Below are 23,648 nucleotides of genomic sequence, written 5' to 3'. Positions count from 1 at the left end.
AAAACTCTACCCTTTTCCTCCTTCCTCTCACATATAGTTTTGGTGTCACAATTTATATCTTTTTATATTGTGTATCTATGAACAGGTTTTCTGTACCTATAGCTGTATTTAATGCTTTTTCTCTTTAACCTTTATCATAGAATTAAGTGGTTACCACACCATCATATTACAGTATTAGAATATTTCAAATCTGACTACTTACTTACCTTTACCAGTTTATTATATATTTTCATGTGTTTTCATACTACTAATTAGTGTCCTTTTGTTTCAGCTTGAGGAACTCCTTTCAGCTTTTCTTAGAAGGCAATTTTGGTGGTGATGAATTCCCCACAGCTTTGGTTTATTAGGAAGGTATTTATCTAGCCTTTATTTCTAAAGGACACTTTGCCAGGTAAAGTATTCTTGGTTGGCAGTTTTTAACCTTTTAGCACTTTGAATATATCATTTCACTCTCTCCAGGCCTGCAAGTTCTCTGCTGAGAAAAACCACTGATAGTCTAATAGGAATTCCCTTGTATGAGGAAAATTATTTTCCTCCTGTGCTTTTAAAATTCTCTTTGTCTTTGATTTTAGACAGTTTTATTATGACGTATCTTGAGAGGATTATTTTAGATTGAAATTTGGGAGACCTATTAGCTTCATGAATTTTGATGGCTAAATCTTCCCCCAGTTTTAGGAAGTTCTCAGACATTATTTCTTTACATAAAAATTCTTCCCCTTCTCCCCCTTTTTTCTGCTTTGGGACTTCATTGATGTATAAATTGTTTCCCTTAATGGTGTTTCATAATATTATAGACTTTCCTCATTCTTTTTCATTTTTTATTTTTCCTTATCTGACTGGATAATTTCAAATGATCTGTCTTTGAGTTTAATCTTTATTTCTTTTGCTAGACTGATACAATATCCTGTTTAAGTTTTATTAATATCCTCAGTGCAGACATCATATTCTCTAGTTCCAAAATTGGTCTTTTGTTCTTTTTTATGTTTTCTATCTCTTTGTTGAAATTTCTCATTTTATTTTTAATTACTTGCTTGATTTAATTGTCTATATTTTTTGTAGCTTTGTTAACATCTTTATAACAACTATTTTGAATTCTTTATCAGGCAATTCCTGGATCTCCATTTCTTTGGGATCATTTACTAGAAATGGTGTCATGTTTCCCTGATTCTTCATGATCCCAGTAGCATAAGTATCTATAAAATTGGAGAAGGAGTCACCCCTTCCAGACTTTATGGACTGACTTTGGTAAGGAAAGACTTTTACCTGGGTTGAGGGGCATGCTGGAATGTGATATGGGAACTGTTGATTTAGGTTACCACGTGCAGGTATGTTTGGTGGCTCTGAGCATGATTGGAGCATGATTTCTCAGTGGGTCGGCCTGCTGGAGTCCATAACATCTACTAACAATGTGGTCCTTGATGAGCATTGTGGGGAATCTGCATTGGCTGCCAAGGCTTCTGCTTCCTCATCAGCACTTCCAGGTCCAGTGGCCAGGGACCAGAGCAGATAGTGGTAGTAGTTAGGGCTAGTGGTATACAACCTTTCTTTGGGTGCCAACTGTGGGCTCCAGTGTACTGACAGGGGCTGGTTTCAGACATCCACATAGTGTCAGGGGCCAGGGGAAGTAGCACGGGCCAAGGCCAACTATGGATGCACTGGCACCTGTGGGGGCCTTGGCTGTCAGTGGGAACTCCCATGGCTGCAGGGTTTTGCCTCTGGTGTATATATTGGGGTGGAGGTTGGTGATGGGAATCAGGTTGGAGGTGAGAATGAGTAGCTGGAGGAGCTAGCCCTGAGCACCTGCAAAGTGATGGGGATCAGTCAGGGGGGTCTATGCTGGTATCTTGCAATCACGTAGTAGCAGAAGCCATAGCGAGGTGCTGGTTTAGATCCCAGGCTTGAGTAGAGAGGGAACGTGAAAGTGGGGAGAGGAACTTAGGTATCTGGCTTCTGTGAACATGGAAATCTATCAGGTGAAAACCAGTGAAATCTGTGCGTAGGTCTATATGACTGCTGGTTTCCTCAGTGGCAAAAGCTCCTGGCTGGGGTCCTTTACAGAGGAGGTCACTGGGAACCATGGTCATTCCCACTGTCTGGCTAATAAGGTAGCCCCTTTCCTTCCTTGTTCCTAGCCATAGCTATACATTTCAGCTTTGCTGGGTCTGGGGGAGGTGAAACTGAAGTGGATTCTTCATGCAGTGACTTGAAAGGTTGGGGAAGCTGATCACTCACCCTGTTCTCCCTTTCCCAGTGAGGGGAACCTTTTCTAGCTGGTAAGTTCCCTTTTGGCAAAGAGCAGTGCCAGTCTGAGGAGACAAGGTAGACAAAATGAAACTGCTTTTTTCTTTCCTTTTTGTGTGGCTATTCTGAAGGTGTTTGTTCTGCTAGGGTTGCTAAATTTCTTAAGTGGACTCCTGAGCTCTCCCAAAGCTAATTTTTTTCATGAACAACTGCCTAATTGTTGATCTTTGTTGGAATATGGAAGGTGGGGTCTCCTACTCTGCTATCTTGGGGATGTTTTTTTCAGCATTGACAGTTAACAATGAATGTGACAGGAAAAGATTTTTATAAAAATCAATGAAAAATATTTTAGATTTAAAACCAAAGAGATCACGAACCTCTATCTTAGCTCTAAAACATCCTGTTCTAGTTTTTGTATCTATTGATATGTAATGCTTGAAATTTTTACTTTGGGATGTTTAGACTTTAGAGCAGTTGTGGGCAAATGATGTTTCTTATAACATCCTCCAAGGGATCAGATTTTCTGGTGAAATACTGCTTTGACTTATTACTGTCCTAGATAAGTGATTTCTATTAAGTATAGGAAAAATTCCTCCAGAGTTGAGGTCTTGTCTTCAGTTTCTTTCCTTATAGCATCTGACCTACATTGTTGCACAGTGGATGTTTATAAGTATTTATTGATTTCATATTTTGTCTCCAAGCCAATTGATGTTGTTGAGGAGTGTCATTCAATTGCTAAAGGTTAGCATTCAAATTGTTATAAGACTGTGATTTTAATTAGCAGGGGTTTTTTTTAGTTTTTTTTTTCCAACTTATGGCAAATTTTACTTAAGGCACAACTGGCCCTCCTTGATAGCAATTATGTATTACAGAAGGTGAGAATGAAAAATTTATAAAAATTTATTAACCCACTAAGCATATGAACCAGACAGAAAAATTACCCATGGAGTAATAGTAAATAGTTAATGTCAATGCTAAAAACTGAACACATTTATATTTCAGTTATAAGAGATGCATGCATTTTATTTCCAGTATAGCTTCAAGACTTTATGCTGCCCAGAATATCTTCCAATTGCTATAGGGAGTTCTGTTATCTGTCACTGTGGGGTTTCCTACTTGGCAGCATTATGTATTTATGATGGCATCTCTGTTTGCTGGTTGTTGCATTTGCAGTGGAACTTATCTTTTGGCCAGTTGAAAAGGGAGAGAAAAAGAAAGCAAATTAAACTTGATTTCTTGGCAGTGAGGCAGTAGCTTCTTATTAACTTGGACCCATATATTCCAAGAACACCAAATGTAACTTCTGTTGTGTGCCTTAGTTACTCTTCCTATAACTGACATTGTTTACATTATAATAAACTTGTATAATAATATGAAAATCCAAAAGTTAAAAAGTAAATATTATGTCTTATTAGTTGACATGGTACTTTTCAGGTGGAATTTTAATATGGGAAATTAGCCTATATAGAATGATACTTGTTTTGTTTATTTTGGTCAAAGAAAAATCATCATCATTATTAATATTATTGTATAAGCTCTTATCTACTTAAAACAAGTGAAAATCTAAATGAACTTATTAAGGAAGTTTTTCCTCAATTTTTATAAGATAAACAAAATAGAAAATAAATTTAAGCTTAACTTCTGAGACTTTAAAAAATTTTTTAAAAATATTTTATTTATTTAACAGACAGAGATCACGAGTAGGCAGAGAGGCAGGCTTGGGGGGGTGCGGGGAAGCAAGCTCCCTGCTGAGCAGAGAGCCCCGATGCCAGGATCCATCCCAGGACTCTGGGATCATGGCCTGAGTGGAAGGTAGAGGCTTTAACCCACTGAGCCACCCAGGCACCCCTCTGTGACTTCTTTTCAAAAACAACTTCCAGTATATATTTTAGGGTCAGCTCACGTTAAGCTCTACAAGCCAGTGTTCTAAACCATCTACATCTACCACATAAACCTGTGATATTTAACATTTATAAAGATTTTCAGGTATTCCAAGAAGTACCTTCTTAATATTAGAAACACAGAAGCACCTTCTTAATATTGATTCTTAATGTAAAAAAATAAAAATTAACTCTTTAATGTTGACATTAAATTATATTCATTGTAATTTGTAGATTTATAGATTTATGTTCATTGCCGTTACATATTTCATTTTATTTTTTGAATACTGGAAGTCTCTGCGACAAAGCTTAGATAAGTATCTACTATGTTAACTTAAAACTTTGTGTATACCTCCACTGTATTACACAATTATATTCCCTGGTCTGTAGAAGCATATGAAGTAGATATGCTGGTGTTGCCAGTATGTATAAAAGAGAAGGCACGTGGAGACAAAAATCTAATACTGAGATCATGCTCTTAAAGAGCTTACAATTTAGTTTGAAAGACAGTATATAAGAATGAAAGTTCTATTAGTGTAAATATCAAATAACTGTCCAGTAGACAATATAAGAGTAATTCTTTCTTTTTTTTTTAAAGATTTTATTTATTTATTTGACAGAGAAAGAGAGCACAAGTAGGCAGAGCAGCAGGCAGAGGGAGAGGGAGAAGCAAGTTCCCCTACAAACAGAGAGCCCGATGTGGGGCTTGGTCCCAGGACCCTGTGATCATGACCTGAGCCAAAGGCAGACACCTAATCACTGAGCCACCCAGGTGCCCCTAAGAGTAATTTTTATTGCCTAGTGATTTAATATGTTGGTGTTATACAGCTTTAGATGAAGATGTCCCTGCAGGTCAAAAGTTCTGTAGACCATGGGAAGGGGGAAAGACCTAGTCTTGTTACTGAAAGTTGGATGTTAATTTAGATTCAAGGTAAGGGCAACAGTATATGCATCAGTCTTAGAGAAGACAAAATAACCTTCTAGGAATACAGTGAGTAAACTATTTTCTCTAGGATGAGAATTTAGAAAAGTGAGTATAGAAAAAGAATGATATTTCTCTAGCACGTTATAATTTATAAGGTATTTCTGTGTAATTCTTATTTAATCTTAAATACCTGTGGTGTAATATCTTCTTTATTCCTATTTAAATATAGAACTAAGACAACTGGGGATTATTATTACAAAATAAAGATGAACAAAGTATAAATGTAAGCTTCGATGATATAAAGAGAAAAATAAAACAAAAATCAGGGTCAGGTGGAGATTAGGTATAAGGAAAAATGTGATACTCAGATCTTTCATCTCAAGGAGACAGTTTAAAGGTAGAACACAGTTATCAAAAGAGACAACAAAGATTTTTACAATTTTCTTCTTACCTTTAGAGAGTTCTTTTATGTAGTAATCCACTGTGGAGGTTAAGCTTTTATCTGAATTTCAGTAATGCCTCTATTTATTTAAATAACTAATTAAAAATAATCATAATTGTTCTACTATTTTCCCTGAAAGTATATGTATCTGCCCATCTGAAATACCCTTTAGCAAATAGTACATATTTGTAAAGATGTTCAATAAGAGTTGGCAGTGATTATTTTTGGGTGATAGAATATTGGTAATCTATTTTAGTTTCTTCCTGGAACTCTCCAGCATATTTTCTAAACTAAATGTACATCATTTTTTTCCTAAAACAATAAAGGCATTTTTCTTAAAATTTAAAAATTCCATAAAATACTGTTCTGAGGAATATATTTTGGGAACTACTGATGTAGGTAATAATTCCTAAACTTTATGGATGGATGATCACTTCACAATAATATATGATTTTTCAAACTCAGAAGTTCTAAAAATTATTTTCCATTTTTCTGTGGCATGTAATGAAGTGACTTAGTAAAACATTTTTGTAATTACTATATTTTATTCTTAAGTTATGACCTAAGAGAAAAGGATGCTACTTATTAGTGTACCTCCACAAGTATATTATAGATGTTAGTTGTTTACATTCCCAGTTAAAATAAAGGCAAATTGGATATAATAGTCAGTATGGTTTACTCTATTAGCATTACTTCCTGAGATACAAGAAATATTGATGCACTTTTAAAGAATTTGGATCAGACAGACTGAACTAATGGATGTGAAGGAGATCATTTTGAGACAAATTTGCATGTTTATCATGTTTGTACTTAATATGTGTTAATATGTACTCAAGGACTTTCTTAGGTCATCTTTCTTTAATCAGTGACTAATTATGGGCATAAATTAGATAATATAAGACCAAAGATAGAATATTTGAAACTAAATAAATAAGGAAGCATGTTTATGATGACTAGCAGTAGTCTGCTAAGTCATAAAAAACTGACAGTGACTATATCTGAAGGACCCTCCTCTGATATCTGATAATCACTGTTCATTCTATAGCATTTGCCTTCCCAGGCTCTACAAATGTTCCAGTTTAGATGAATGTGTAAAACAAATATTTTTATTAACATTTTTAAATGTAGATGCTGAAACAGACACTGCTGTTAAGTTTAACATCATAATCTCTTACAAGACCTTTGTGAATCCATGAAGATTACTATTTGGGAAATGGCCAAACAGGAACTAATGTAAGCATGCATTTCCATGTAATTCCTAAAGAAAATAGAGAATGTAGAGAGGGGAGAACAGAGAGTGAAGGACTGAAATTTCAGGTTTATTTCAATTTTGGGGATGGATAAATACCCAGTAGTGGAATTACTAGATCTTGTGATATTTTGTTTTTTAACCTTTTGAGGAACTTCCATACTGTTTTCCATAGTGGTAGCACCAATTTACATTCTCCAGCAACAGTGCACAAAGGTTCCCTTTGCTCTGCATCCTAGCTGACACTTGTCATCTCACATCTTTTTGAAACTAGCTATCCTGATTTGTGTGAAGTGGTATCTCATTGTGATTTTGATTTGCACCATAAATACAGAGAGCAAACACCTGGTTGCCAAACAAATACAAGGAAAGGTGGGGGCTAGCAAAATAAGTCAAGGAGATTAAGAGGTACAAACTTCTAGTTATAAAATGAATAAGTCAGAAAGATGAAAAATACAACATAAGGAATATAGTCAATAACATTGTAATAACATATGGTGACAAATGATGACTATGCTTATCATGGTAAGCATTGACTAATGTACAGAATTGTTGAATCACTGTTCTGTACACCTGAAACTAAATAACATTGTATGTCAACATATTTCAATAATAAACATTTTTGAAAATTAAAATTAAAATTTGGGGAGTGGGAGAAGAAAAAAAATAGTAAAGGATGAAGAACTAAGGAAATAAAACAATTCCAGAGCAATTGCCATCGAATGAATGGCATTATATACTGTATCTCATTTCATACAGTATTCTAACCTAATTAGAATGAGAAAATTGCAACTCAGAAATATAAGTAATTTGCCCACAGTGACCCAGTAAATGGTGGAGCAATGAAGATTCATAGCAAGATCTGTAATAAAGTTCATGCTTTTAAGAGGGTGATATAATAAAATTTAAAGAAGAGCTTTAACAGGAAAATGTTCTACATTAGATGTGGCAGTAACATCAAGCAAAATGAAATCTCAGGAAAATCACTGGAATTGGAGGGGCCTTGTATGTCTGGCTCTAGGAGCTTGAAGAGACAAAGCTATAATCTGCGGAATTAAGGAGATATGATTTCTTTTTCACACAAGACTTGTGTTTTATGCTATTAGTGTTATGTCTTACTTATTTTATCCTAATATCCCCAAGGTTTAGCACAGAGTTTTGCCTGAAGTAGGCACCAGACTAAGATTTTGCAAGTACATGACTAATGTTGATTGCAGGTCAGAAGGGTCTTGATAGAATCAGTCTAAGGACTTGGTGGATATTGATGATCCAAAGGGTGATGGCACTCTGAGGAGTGATCCACAGAAGGACTGATGGTTTGAAGATGATGATAAATGGAAATAATATAGGTGTTAAATGATGAAAAGCAATGATGAATGGTGTATGAGTCACTGGGTTCTGCTTTTGGAGTCCAAGAAAAAGATTGTGTCTCCAATTTTTCCCTTACTCTGTCTTTTCCTGTTGTAGCTACTGTTAAGTCAGTAATACCACCAAAATCTACAATTTTAGACAAAGTAGGGTCACAGAAATTCAGGTCTATCTTAAATTAATGATAACTATAACTTTAAAAAAAACTTACTATAAAAAATGTATTAATGCTGAAAAGTAATTTTTAGTAGATAAAAAATATTTAGTATAATTGCACACATTTATGAATTTTTAAAAATCAATGAAAATGGGCAAAGTATATAAACAGATAATTCACAGAAGGTGATATTTAGCAAAATAAGGTTCAATAAATATTTATTAATAAAAGCAGGGTATGGTGGGAATCTAAAAGGAGAAACAGCAAGTAGTCTTTGTGTGTCATACTCTGCAGTGTGCACTTTGTCTTGTAGGTGGTGGGAGTTTAATAAAGTGCTTTCCACATTGAATTAACATTATCTTTATTAGCGCTGTAATTGATGTACTCAAAATAGAGTTGAGCTGGTGGAGGAAAGTGTTAGGCAGACTATGTAGGTGAGAAAAAAATATGACTATGGTAAAGAAAAACGAGATGAGAGAAAATGAGCAGATTTAAGAAATAAAACTTAAAAGGAGTAAGACATGATGAAAAGGATGTAGACGGAGCTAGAGTATTAGGCTAAGTGAAATAAGAGAAAGACAAATACCGTATGATTTCACTTATATGTGGAATTTAACAAAACAGATGAACATAGGGGACAAAAAAAAAAAGAAAGGCAAACTAGAAAACAGATTCTTTTTTTTTTTTTTTTTAAGACTTATGTATTTTTTTGAGAGAGAGAGAGAGAGAGCATGGTAGAGGGAAAGAGAAATCCAAGCCAACTCCAGGGTAGTGCAGAGCCCAACATGGAGGTTGCTCCCACAACGCTGAGATCACAACGTGAGCCAAAACCAAGAGTTGGCCACCTAACCAACTGCACCACCCAGGTGCCCCCAGAAAACACTTAGCTATAGAGAACAAACTGAGGGTTTCTGGAGGAGCATGGACAGGGGGATGGGTTAAATGGGTGATGGATATTAAGGAGGGCAACTGTAATGAGCACTGGGTGTTAAGGTTTTTGCCACTAGATTTAGTTCTGGTTGATATTTAAAATAAAAAAGAATACTTCAATTTCACTTAGAGAATAGAGAAAGGGATACAGTTGTCATTTAATATTTCTTCTTTGTGTCAGGTAACAATTTTTGATTTAGAGATTCTTTACTGTAACATGGTATCATTTTCTCTGTAGAAGTTCAATTAACCATAAAAAATAAAGAAGCTCATTTGAGGTGCATAGACGTTTTTCTATGTAAAACATTCTAACTTTCAGTTCTTATGGCATATAGAAATGCCCTTTCAAAATGATATGTAAAACATTTTGAAAAATCCATTTAATAACATGAAAATGGATACTGAAAAAATGATCAATGCCTTCTGCTTTGGCATTGCCACCCAAATTTGACAGAAAGGTAATTCATAGAAATTCTATTTGTGTACATTTTTTATCTGTCCACTTCCAAATTTGACTTAATTTAGAACATTTTCAAATAAAGGAGACCAAATTAAAAGAAAGAAAACAATGCCAATTTGTGGCACAGATCTAAATGATAACATTATATGACAAGGTTAATAAATAGTTTCGTGTAATGTTAGGTTTTGATGCAACACTTAAAACACTGCTTTGGTTCAAAGTAAGTTATTGAATTTGGGTAATAAGGAAATGAGTAAAATAATTAGCATGTATCAAAGCTCAGAAATGAAATATCATTTGGAAAATCGCAAGCTGGTTAAAGGCCAGGAAGGGAAAAACAAAACCTAAGAAACACAAATATTCCATCAGAGCCTTTCTTTCAAAACGAATAAAAGAAGTAAATATATTCCAGTTAAGTGTTATCTAATACTAATTAGACCTTCATTTCTAAAGAAGAATAACAAAACAGGGTCTGGATTTTTATTAAGTGGGAGTAGGAGCAGTTATTCCTTTCCATTTTAAGAATGGGTGTGTTTTCTCTTGATACTTCAATCTAGGTCTGTTTCTTTTTGCATTAAAAGTTTAGGTAAATCAATATAAAGGAACAAATTACACCAAAGGGAAGCTGGAACAGATAAATATCTTTTAGAACCTGAGTTACCATATATTCAAAAATACTTTTGTTTCAAAAGTAGCATGGCAGAAAGCTTTTGTAGGTTAGAACTGCCGAGTAAACAACGTACAAAACTCGGATCATGGACATACTTACTTTCCAATATGACAAAAACAAAATATATTGTTTTGCAATGTATATTATATTGCTTAAGGAAGGCATTCTATACCAAAAGCACTATCTTTTACTAATCTAAATTCCCAATGAAGTAAGAAAGGAATTCAATGGTACTAAAATCCTCTGAACCTGAGATAAGAAATAGAATCTGACTGCACCTATGGTGAAAGTTGATCTCCTTAGCTTATGAAGCATTTTAAGTGCCAGTGATTATTTTTCTCTTCCTAAATCTCTAAAGAGTCTCTGATTTGCTATGGTGGTTGCTGAATTTTTAGGCATATTCACTTTCACTTTAATCAATTAAAGACATAGTACAATCCAGTGTCTTTCTTGATGAGTCAGTAACTAGTTGTTGCATCTTTCAACCTAAGAGTCCTCTTTTCCTGCCATTTTTTTTTTTTTTTTTTTTTTGCCTGTCAGCTTTGTGCTCAGTTTAATTTAGTTTGAAGGGTATTTAACACTGAGGCTGATTTGGATTGCATGAAATAAGATAGTCAATTGGTAGAAGTCAATTCAGGCTGCACATATTTAATACTTAAATGCTGAACCTATATGGTGCCTACATGCTGTAGACTGGGTGTGGTCTAAAATGGCCTGAGCCTTCCAAATTTTCTGACTTTTTCCCCTTTTTTTGGATTATACCAAAACAGTTTCCTTTAGCACTGAAGCATCTGACTGGGTCTTATAGTTTATTTTTTCTTATGTTTAACTAAGGGGAAAAAATTGATTCAGGTTGGGGGGATAGGTATGGCTCACCTCAAAGTTTGTGGTAAGGATAAAGCTCAGTGTCAATAAAGTGCCCCAGTCTGTGTTTGTGTGGATCTAGAGTGAGCAAAATAACTGAATATAATTATGTTCAGGAAGTAGAAAAATTGGAATATAAATCTCTCTAATCTTTGGGTAGGGTTGAGTCCTTTTTTCAGTTGTATTTCTGCTTCATTAGCACCATGAATTTGTTTAATTCTAACTTTAAATGTGTAATATAAGTAATGTTTCTAATGATTGAATTTAAGTTATTTCTTAATACCATACTACTATTTTATTCATTCCCCAATATAAGAGTGATTAGGCATATCTGTTAGCCATCTGGATTAAGAACAAACCATTTTCATGACTTGAAATTTTAGGCTAAACATGCAAGTTATTGGTTTGCTTTTTGATTTTGTCAATTTGCCAATGATTCTATCTGAATATAGGGCTTTTACTTAGTAATATCTGAAATAATTCTTTGCTATAAAACTGTACATATAGGAAAATCATCCAACCTTATAGTCCACACAAAAAATAAAGCATCTCCATTTAGTTTTGTTGAAGGAAATACCCATCTGTACAGTATTACAGTAAAGAGTTACTTCAGATATCACTAAGTAAAAGCCCTGTTTTCAGATGAGAAGCAGTCAACAAAAGTAAAAGACAACCTATGGAATGGGAAGAGATATTTGCAAGTGACATATCTGATAAAGGGTTAGTATCCAAAATATATAAAGAACTTATAAAACTCAACACCCCAAAAATCAAATAATTCAATTTAAAAATGGCAGAAGACATGAATGCATATTTCTCCAAAGAAGATATACTATACACATAGCCGACAGACACATGAAAAGATGCTCAGCATCACTGATCATTAGGGAAATACAAATCAAAACTACAATGAGATATCCCCTCACATGTCAGAATGGCTAAAGTCAACAACACAAGAAACGACTGGTGTTGGCGAGGATGTGGATATAGGGGAACTCTCTTGCACTGTTGGTGGAAATGCAAACTTGGTGCAGCCACTCTGAAAAACAGTATGGAGATTCCTTAGAAAGTTAAAAGTAGAAGGGCGCCTGGTGGCTCAGTTGTTAAGCGTCTGCCTTTGGCTCAGGTCATGATCCCAGGGTCCTGGGTTCGAGCCCTGCATTGGGCTCCCTGCTCAGTGGGAAGCCTGCTTCTCCCTCTCTCACTCCCTATGCTTCTGTTCCCTCTCTCGTTGTCTCTCTCTCTCTCTCTGTGAAATAAATAAATAAATAAAATCTTAAAAAGTTAAAAGTAGAACTACCCTATAATTCAACAATTTCACTACTAGGTATTTACCCCAAAAATACAAAAATAGTGATTCAAAGGGATACATGTACCCCAATGTTTATAGCAGCATAATCTACAATAGCCAAACTATGGAAACAACCCAAGTGTCCATCAACTGATGAATAAAAGAAGATGTGGTATGTATATACAATGGACTATTACTCAGCCATAAAAAGAATGAAATCTGGCCATTTACAACAACATGGATGGAGTTAGAGAGTATTATGCTAAGGGAAATGAGTCAGTCAGAGAAAGAGAAATACAATATGATTTTACTCATATGTGGAATTGAAGAAACAAAACAGGTAAACATAGGGGAAAGAGGGAAAAAGAGAGAGAGAGAAAGAAAGAGACAAACCATAAGAGACTCTTAACTCTAGAGAACAAACAGAGTTGCTGGAGAGGAGGTGGGTTGGGGATGGGCTAAATGCAAGATGGATATTAAGGAGGGCACATGATGTAATGAGCACTGGATGTTGTATGTAAGTGATGAATCAGTAAATTCTACACTGGAAACTGATATTACACTGTATGTTATCTAACTGGAATTTAAATAAAAACTTGAAACTACAAAAAAAAAAGTGAAGAGATAAAACACTGAGAAGTGATACTTGCAATATATGTAACCAACAAGGGATTAGTATCTCTCCAGAATATTATATATATGATCTATAATTATATGTATGATAAAAATAAAAATCATTACATGTTTTATATATTTACATATAATACATAATAATACATATATTATTAGTAGTAATTAATAGGAAAAACTTTAGAGAGCAGCTCTGCCTAGCAATTCAGGTTATAAACCTCTGAATTATCTTAAACATCCCTCTTAATTGTTCCAAACATTCCCCTCTGCATATTTTTTATTCAGTTAATCTCCAAGTCCTTATGATTCTATTTCTAAACTATCTTCTAAGTTATCCTCTTTCCTTCTGGTTCCACTGACACTAACTTGGTTCAAATATTTATTATATTCCATTTAGCCTGGGGGAATACATTTCCAACTGATTTCCCTCTCTTTTTTTAATCATTTCTTTTGCAATGCCAACAGAAAAGTTTCTTACTACATTCAGAACAAGCTTGTTATTCTTTTACTCAGAAATTCACCATGGTTTGTAATTTGTAGCTGTTCATTTAATTTTTATCCAATTATGTATTCACATAACTTAGAGTCAAATGATTCTATAAGGTCACCTATTTCCTCATCCTTTCAACTTATGTCTATTTAATTTTTGCCATTACATAGATGTCTTCAGTTGTGTTGTTTCTTCTTGATTTTTCAGTATTGTATATTGACTTTTCATTGTAAAAGATAAGGATTTAGCTCTCACCCTTATTCCTACCACATAAAATATCCTACATCCCCATCTTCCTAATGCAGTTAATACTACAATTTTGAACATATTTTTAGCATTTCATGTTATTTTGACTATGAAAATGCTATTATAGCTGGTCCAAATTTTAAATTGTTTTTAGTCTTCTGGATAACTTTTGTGTTCTCTATTTGTTATTTTATTTTCTTGCAATTATTACTATTTTAAACCCAAATTATTCCCAATTGCCCAGTCCTTAACTCAAGATATTTAGAAACATCATGATTTCTATCAGTTTTGTCATCCTGAAGAAATTGTTCTTGAGATGTAAATTCCTAGCATAGTACCATTCATATATATGATCAGTAATCAATAAATGTTTATTGATGACTGGAATGTTACCCACTGAGCTGCATAAATATATTTCTACAGCTTATTTCTTCTGAGAAAAATTAGTTGGGGTTATTTCAAATTTGGCACAATCCAGAGAAACCTTAATTTTCTAATCGGCAAAATGGGAATAAGAATTTCTACTTCTAAGATTGTTGTAGGATCAAAATCTAACTTTCTTGGTAGGGCCATGAAGGTCCTTTGCTACCTCAGTATTGTTGTTGCTAATGGGTTAAGCTAGGGCTATTGGGTCACAGAGACATGGATGCAAGATTTCATCTTTATCACTTCCTCTGTGATTTGCTCAAGCAGGATTCTCAACTTTACTAAGAATAGTTTCCATGTCAATAAATTGGTAATGATAAGAACAAGAATAGTTTACAACTCCTAGAATTTTTGTGAGGATTAAATTTGCTATCTATTTAAAATGCTCAGTGTGTGATAAGCATTCAGCATGTTAATTTTCATTTGTATTTCTCATTATTTTAGCTACCATGCCTATTGCTTACTATGCTGAGTTTTCAGATTCCATTTATCTCCTTGTGTTTTCCCTTCCCTATTTGGTGAACCCCTACTTGTTCTCCAAAGCCCTATTTAAATGCCACTTCTTCTGTGAAGATTTCCTTGGCTGAACTGAATCAATCACTCTTCTGAAAGTCACATTGCATATTCATACTAATAATTGGATTCATAACACTGTATCATAGGTATACTTTTGAAAGCCCTTTTCCCTGATCCATTTGAAAATCTTCAGAGGTTGAGAACATATCTAATTCATCCTTATATCCACAGTGCCTCACAGTGTTGAATGCTAGAAAATGCAAACATTTCAACTTGTATTCTAGTTTTACGTTCTATCTTTCTTAAGTTAGTTGCCTCTAAAAATAGACATCTGAATGTCTCCCTCAAAGGTAATTTTTAAAATAGTAAATTGAAAATACATTACTATTTTAGCACTACTACAGAATGTTTGGAAGATGAAGTAAAAAGTCACCCACAATCATGCTGTTGTCATGTGATTTGTATTATTCTTTTGATATGTTCCCTTTTAATTGTTTTTCTGTAAACATATACTCGCATAGTTGTAATTCTAATGCACATTCAATTTTTTGTTCTTTTTTAAAAGCATTATGTTTTAGGTACTTTATATGCTATTACAGTACATTTATAACCATTTAAAAACTACTTAATTCTTCAAGTGAATATTTAATTATTTGTTATATATTTCTGTCTGTACTTCCTCTTCTGTCTTGCTATTATAAACACTGCTATAGTAGACAATTTTGACAGTAGTCTTTTGTATATGTTGGATTAATTCCTTGATATACATTCCCTAAAGTGAAGTTAAAGCTTTAATGTTAATTCACTCAGTCATATACTGTGCTAGGATTATAACTACAGCACTTAAACAGGCCAGTGGTAAAATTGAAAAATGAATGCTAGGGTAGAAGATTAAGGAAGGAAGAGGAGGTATTTTTTTCAATAAAACTGTATACTCCTTAAGGAGAAGTACCCAGCCTTACAGTTCTTTGCTCTTTCCTCTTATGAGTAAGAAATGTTCATTAATTAAATATTTATTGAACACTTATTTATAGAGCACTCTAAGTACAAAAATATAATGCCTACCCTCAGAAAGCTTACAGTTGACTGAGAAAGACAGACATCCAAGCAGGCCATTAGAATGCACAGAAATAAGGACTAAAATGGTTATAACCTACTTGAGCAAATCATGCAAGAAATGGTAAAGATGAAATCTTCATCCAGGTCTGTATATTATTATATTGAAGAATATACAGAATGAGCAATTTAAGTTATATTGGAGGGCTCAGAAAATTCATTCAAAAAATTGTGTGCTAGTCACTAAAAGAATTCTGAAGTTCAGGGGCTCTTTGTCTGCTTGAGACTGACACATATTTTTAAAATATCTATTAGATTTAAAATTCCAAGTGAATTTCTAAACCAAGATAAAGATTTCAAATGAAATATTTGAAGATCTGTTTTATGATTCAGAGAGGATATAGATGGGATGAAACTTTGAAAGCACATTTATGAGGTACAACAAGGATGGAAGAAGATGAAAGCCACATTTCTTTTTCTACATTTTATTGTGCAGCCAAGCCTACATGCGGGAGGTGGGCAAAAATATTTATCCTTGAATGAAGACAAGGGTTGGTAAATGTATCAGACTGGCCCTTTTAATTTCTAAATCAAGACTGCATCTTTGTGACCCAAGTAAGCATATGACATTTTATTCCAAAAAGATTTCAGAAGAAATAAAAAAAGAAGGGACTGCCCAAATTTTTATCCAGGTAAATGTAGCTTTACCTCCAACTGAGCCAAAAGATAGTGAGAGATTCTTTTGATGTCGTACCATGAGTTTTCTATATTCAACTTACCAGTTGTCATGGCTATATACATACACAGTCTCAATTTCCTAGATGGTTAGAGACTTGATGTCATACTTCAGTGCTCATTCTTTAAGTGCATGTGGCATAGTCAACTAATTACCTCAAATCCATATGTCCTTTCTTTTGGTCAGAGAATCCTAGGACTTTAGATGCTGATAAAGCTGCCCACCTAGTGACTACTTTTTCTAGCCTCCTTCACAATGAGATGTATCCTTATAACTAAATTTTGGCCACTGTTATATGGGAACTAAATTATTCAACTCTGGGTCACTTCCTTAAGAAAGGAAGCTGATGGCCTTCTTATCCTTTCTCCTCTTTGCTATAGGCTGTGACCTGATGAGAATTTGAACAACTGCCTCTGGATATAAGCCAAGGGAGCTATGTGTTATAACAGAGCTGCCTTGCCAACCCTACCTCTGGATTGTTAGGTATAAATTTATATTATTTAAAATATAACTGGGGCACCTGGGTGGCTCAGTGGGTTAAGCCTCTGCCTCCAGCCCAGGTCATGATCTCAGGGTCCTGGAATCGAGCTCCGCGTTGGGCTGTCTGCTCAGCGGGGAGGCTGCCTCCCCCTCCCTCTCTCTGCCTGCTGGTCTGTCTACTTGTGATCTCTTTCTCTGTGTCGAATAAATAAATAAAATCTTTTAAAAAATATAACAGACATTTGGTATCTATGGATAATATAATAACATCATTTTATTCATTGGGGAAAGATTTTCTTATAGTAAATTAGCCTATTCTTTGCTTAGTTCAGGAGGAGTAGTGGTGTAAAGCTAGAATATTCCAGGCAAATAGATAAAAGTATAAAGGAGTAGGTGATTCAGGTAAATACAAGTATTTTGTTATGGCTAGACTGCAGGGTACATGAGAGAAAGTGATGAGAGTAGAAGCTGGAAAAGTAGGTAGTAGCCAAATCATGAGGAAACTTTTATATCACACCACCAGATTTAGATTTTATCCTATCAGCAGTAGGGAACCATTGAAAGTTGTTGAACAGGGGGCATGGTTTAAAGAAAGATCACACTGACAATAGTATAGAGGATGAATGACTTTTGTCCTGTCATGTTTTGGATTGTCTGTGTCTTTAATCCCCTTCTCTAAGGTTGGATATCAAGGGAAATGTAATCTGACTTTTCTTCAGTTTAGATGAGCTCATATAATCCTAAACTCCAGGGCTCATTATGAAATCAAAGGAGAAGGAACAACCTTTCCAGAATCCTCTTCCTCATCATGAGCTATTATGAGTGGGCTGGAAGGCTAGCCCTGCTTGGTGGAGCTACATGCCTTTCCAGCAGTGCTAGCATTCAGAAAATTCTGGGCAATTTCTCCTTTTAGATCCAAGCTAAACTCACATCCAAACTAAGCCTTTTTAGAGAATTACTTTTCCAGTTGTATTGCTGACAAATCTGTTCTCTGTAGTCATTTCCTCATATTGCACAGCTTTTTTTTTCTTTTTTCTTTCTTTCTTTCTTTTTTTTTTTTTTTTTTTTAAAATCATGTGCTTGGTGAATCACAGCAACACTTAGTTCCAGGCCTTGGGCCTTTGAATCTTTTGGTGTGTACTCCAAGAAGAGCCAATCTAAGTGTACCTGGTTTTATTTCCTTTTGTTCCTTCAGCATATTATATGTAGAATAGTAACCACAAAGTGCCTAGTTGCTTTTAGTCTTCCTACAAGAACTACACTGAGTATTTTAATGTTCATTAGCCTACAAAATAATATAATTCATACACACAAATAGAAAATGCTCATCCAGCTTGAAAGTTTTTTCTTTATATCTTAGCAACTAAAGGTAAGCAGCTTTTTATGGAACTTTCTTGCCATTTGCATTTGGTTTGTTATTCTCAGAAAATAAAATAGGAGAAGTTTCTAGTGAGCTAAGCCTATTACCCCCAAGGGACTATTCATTCTGCACTACATTAGAGGGAAGGACAGCTAAGATGAGAGATATCTTGGCCTGCTCTAATACTGTTCATTGGGCAATATTTATAGTCCTGCTCACCCTTCGAATGGTGTATCAAAAGCTTTGGGTATCTAAAACCTTGCCGGTAACAAATTTTCTCAACATGCCTCCTTTGCCTTTTACAGATTTTAAGCAGATGTGTTGAATCAGTAAAATGAAGATGTGGTAAATTCCCCCTTATTTTGAATAGAAACAATCACCAAAGCTCAAGCAAATTTCTTCTTGGCCCTCTTTTATTTGACAGAGGCAGAGCCAGAGCAAGCATAACTGTTAAGAGGTTTTTTTTTTAAGACAGCACCTAAGGCAAGATTACCTGATAGCCTATCCTTAGATCTAAAATTCTGTTCACTGAAAATTGATTTTTATAATGATGATCCTTAAATACTTAAAAAATACATCCTAAATAATTAAGGAAATATTGATCCATCAGCAAGTATTTATTGGCTATCTACTATCAACCAATAACCAGGTAAGCTTGGTATTGTTAACTCTGCTTTAGAGATGTGGAAACTGAGGCACAGTTAGTTTCAAAAATCTGCTCAAGGTCACACATATAGAAAGTGGTACAAGAAGGAGTTGTACCAAAGCTTATAGTTAACTTTCCTCAAGGAGTTGACTGTATGGATGGGAGAATAAGACCAATACATGAAAAAAACACAGGGAATAATTAAACCCATAACCATGTGGTCAAGACTATGGGTTTAATATGCAGAAGATAAAGAGTTTAATAGGGCTTATAATAATTAAGCTTCAGGCAGAATGTTAGATTTGAACTATATCTTGAGGATGAAACAGAACTTACATAGGCAGAGTAAAGGGAAACTGCAATTCGGTCATGAAGGAATAGTTAGAGCAAAATATTGTAGGGGAGAACCGTAAAAACATAAGTTCAGATTATTTTTCTTGCTGCATATATTTAACTTTATTCTAATTCTTCAAGTTCAGTAACTTATCATCATATCCCATTTCTAACTATATAGATAAACCCAGATTTCCCAAGAAAGTCTATTTTAGACATGTAGAGCTGGAATTTCTTATTTGAAATTCAACACGCTTTCTCTACCAGCACACTGCATGGAGTGTGGGTAATGGGGGTGGGAAGAGAAAGAGCCTATAGTACTGGGTATTCTCAAACTGTCTCCTTTTCAGGTACTAAGCAGACCCAATTCTGCTTAGCTTCCCAGATTGCAGGGCTGTCAGATGGAAAGGAAAAACAAAGTACATGAAGTTTCTTTTAAGGTGCACATGTGGACTGGTGTTTCTTTTCTTGACTGATAGAAAGCTCCTTCATCACAGCACAAAGGAATTTTCTTGATACTGTGGGGATTTATTGGTACATGTTATAATGTACTACAGAGGCACCTTTTCCCTTTGCAAAATTATGTCTGAAGGGTAACAAAGCAAATACCCAATAGGCTTCTGAGATATGATGTGTGGATCCTGAAAAGAAAGGAGCTTGAAGATTGAAAAGGAAGGGGAAAAAGAAACAGGGAGACAAGTTTGCTCTTTTGCTTCAACCTTGGTCTTACTATGGGAATGATACTGTTAAAAAAAAAACAAAAAAAATCCATACTTCACAGACATTAGCTTTTGATTAGGAGGCAAACACTGTTCTTTTAGCAAATGGGTAGGCCAGAAGGTGTAGAAGGAAAATGAAGTTTAAGGAAATTCCTGATTCTTAGAGGATTCTTGGAAGGTCATACCGTGGATGTTCTTAAAAATCTGCTTGGGAAGGGGGCGCCTGGGTGGTTCAGTGGGTTAAAGCCTCTGCCTTCAGCTCAGGTCATGATCTCAGGGTCCTGGGATCCAGCCCCTCATCGGGCTCTCTGCTCAGCAGGGAGCCTGCTTCCCTTCCTCTCTCTCTCTGCCTGCCTCTCTGCCTACTTGTGATCTCTGTCAAATAAATAAAATCTTAAAAAAAAAAAGTCTGCTTGGGAGGTTTATAAAGACAGAAGTGATACAGTTGTATTTCTTTGATACTTTTTCACCTGGTTCCGCCTACAAACGGATGCGGGAAGCTGGATTAGATGATTTCTATTCCAGCCTTGCAGATCTGTGGTTATATTCAGGTTGTTTTAACCAAAGGGAATTAACCTTTAGAGATTCAGAAGTATTTAATGGAGACATATTACAAGTCTGGCTTGTTAAAATGAAATGACACAATTATTAGTATAGTTAAAAGATTGGAGGCCTAGGACAACAATTTCAGAGAGAATTCCTGAAGTCTTTGTTAATTGAGAAAGTCACGTCTAAGTATATTTTATTTCTTTGTAGTAGAGGGAGTGCCTTGAGATATTCTGTACTTATACAACTACATAAAGAAAAAGGTCTGTGAAGGTGGGCTATGTCCCTTACTGTATCTCTGCCTTGCTTTTGTATTTTGAGAGGCATGCATCCCAAGTAAATGAACAAATTTTTATGAAATTGGGGTCTCCCGACAGTATAGATGTTATACCTGAAAGGAGCATTGCATACTATTGCATCATTTATGGGCATTTTACCTCTGACTTCTTTTTTCTTTTCTTTTTCTTTTTTGAAAGGGAGAGATGGGGGATAGTGGCAGAGGGAGAGGGGGAGAAAGAATCTTAAGCAGGGATACACCCATCATGGTGCCTGACTTGGGGCTTAATCTCACAAGCCTAAGAAGATGAACTGAGCTGAAACCAAGAGTCAGATGCTCAACCATCTGCACCACCTACCCAGGTGCCCCTTTTGATTATCTTTTAAGAGTAGAAATTTCAAGCAAATTCAAAGACTTGCCACTTCCCATATAGATTTCTTGGGTTCCATTCATTAAGTAAACACCTATTGCCAGTAGTAATTCAAAACATTGAAAATACAATGATAAGAGACAAAAATGGTCCTTGTCATTAAATTTTCACTATTTGGACTGTCAGGCTCTTAAGAGGATATCATACCTAGTAATAGTTTAATATAATTATGAGAAAGTTTCCTTTGTATAAAGCTAGATTGTTCCCAGAATTATAATACTTACAAGAGAAAATTCTGAAATTGGAAAGAACATGTGAAATGTCTCCTTTTGAGTCAAGAATCCATTTTAAAAATCACTGGTAGTTCTAGAAAAATCAGATTTTCCAATTTATTCATAATGTGGTAGAATCAAGTACACTTTCATAGATCTGCAACAGCACATTGGTAAGGGAGGTATGCAACAAGAAACCAATTTCAAATTTTGTTTCTTATTTCTGAAATGGTTTTCTGTCATAACTTTGGAAAACCAGCACCATGAAGTTTTCAAATTATCCTTAGGCAGCTCTGGCATAATTTATGTTAAGAGGTTTTGGCCTATTTATGTACCCTGGAATTTGCCAAAATTAGTAATGTGATATTCCATATTTAGCAAACCTATAGAGCAATAAATAAGGACATATGACTATTGGGGAGTGCTGTTTGTTTAAATTCTTTTTTGTGGCATTCATGAAATGTGGGGAACTTCCAACTCAAATTCTGCACTATTAGGCAGCAAGTTGTACTCTGAACCAAACCAGATGGTGATCAGCTCTATTCCTATTATCAACTCACTATAGCGATGGTTACCAGACCTTACTTGCAACTTTAACATTTGGAACAGATTAACAGCAGTTAGGCTGAAATGAGAAACCTCCATTTTACTAAAAGTTTCAGAACATATCATGCTGTAAAATCAGAAAGACTAGTAAGAAAAATTATGAGGGAAAGAGTTCACTGTCTACCTTGGTTTCTCCCTTCAGGACATGTTATTTCCCTTTTATGAGTGCCTTTTCCAAAGGAATCTTAATGTGGAGTATTGTGAGGATTAGGGTCTATTAGCCTATCAGCCTCCCGAGGATCCCCATTTCACAACCCACTGTTGAATTTATCTCATTGAAGCCATGAGCAGTGCAAGCCTGAGGCACATAGGGGGGTTGTTTGCATTTTGGGGGGTTTCCTTTGCAATAAGATCACAGTCACACACACACACACACACACACACACATGCGTGTGCAGATGCACGCACATATGCACATACACCCGCACACCCTGTACTTCAGAGGTTCACTCAGCCGCTCAAATTCATGAAACATTTGGGCTGCCCAGATTTGGCCTGTGTATTTGAATGTATTTGAATGCTTTTGCTTTGTCAGCCAATGCTCCGATGCCATATACTGTCTATTTCTCACAGTGGCCTTGTCTTTGTAGCATATATTGGTCAAATCCATTCCTAGGGGTTTATAGAACAAGGACAAATCAATGTGTGTCCTTCACATCTAATTTGTATACAGGTGAAACCAAGTTAAAGTGAACACTGAGGCCAGCAAGTCTTAAAGTATAGCTATTGGGACAAAATGTCAGAGTTCAATGACCATTTTGTGGTATAGAAAACTGATGTATTTAGTTAAAGGATGTATTAAAGACACATGGTGTGAGTGATAGATGTGATGAGGACAGATAGGAGCATTCTTAATGTATCAATATTCTCCTATGATTATGATTCAGAGACAGAGATAAAAGGGTAAATTCTCTACTTTCTATACTTAAATGGTAGCAACGCTGCTCTTCTGGTAGGCTGAACAGCTTGCCAGAGGAACACTTCAGAGAGAGGCTGACTGCTTTTGTGCATTTTGTTTATTCTCTAGCCAAGATCTTGCTTCAGGGTTGATTTGTGGGGCGCCCGGCTGGCTCAGTGGGTTAAGCCTCTGCCTTTGGCCTAGGTCATGATCTCAGGGTCCTGGGATCCAGCCCCACATCAGGCTCTCTGCTCAGCAGGGAGCCTGCTTCCCCCTCTCTCTTTGCCTGCCTCTCTGCCTTTAAAAAAAAAAGAAAAGAAAATCCTTTTGCCTGTTTCTTGGTGTGACAGGAAATAAAAATTCCTCTTTAAGATTGGACTTTTGAAGCCTCTTGTACTGTACAAATCAGGAAAGATGAAAATACTGCTTAGTTCCAGGAGGATAAGAATATTTCACTCTTGTCTGCTGGAATTGAATTTTGGGATGTAGTCATTAGAAATGCAGACAATGGAGTTATGATAATTCTGAAAGAGAATGGCAAGAGAAGGGAGAGAGAGAGAGAAC

At 35.3% G+C, this 23,648-nt stretch overlaps 1 long non-coding RNA gene across 1 annotated transcript; it reads left to right on the top strand.

The window, feature by feature from the left end:
- The first annotated feature begins 284 nt into the window (after positions 1-284).
- LOC125098831 (uncharacterized) lies at positions 285-17,103 on the top strand. The gene is made up of 3 exons (XR_007126958.1): positions 285-391; positions 1,104-1,245; positions 16,958-17,103. It is a non-coding gene; the product is annotated as an uncharacterized LOC125098831 (long non-coding RNA).
- Positions 17,104-23,648: the final 6,545 nt, after the last annotated feature.

The sequence above is a fragment of the Lutra lutra genome, chromosome 4 (assembly GCF_902655055.1).
Source record: "Lutra lutra chromosome 4, mLutLut1.2, whole genome shotgun sequence".
Taxonomy (NCBI): domain Eukaryota; kingdom Metazoa; phylum Chordata; class Mammalia; order Carnivora; family Mustelidae; genus Lutra; species Lutra lutra.
Note: the sequence above shows the minus strand (reverse complement) of the source record. Positions and strands in the feature narration are given on the sequence as shown.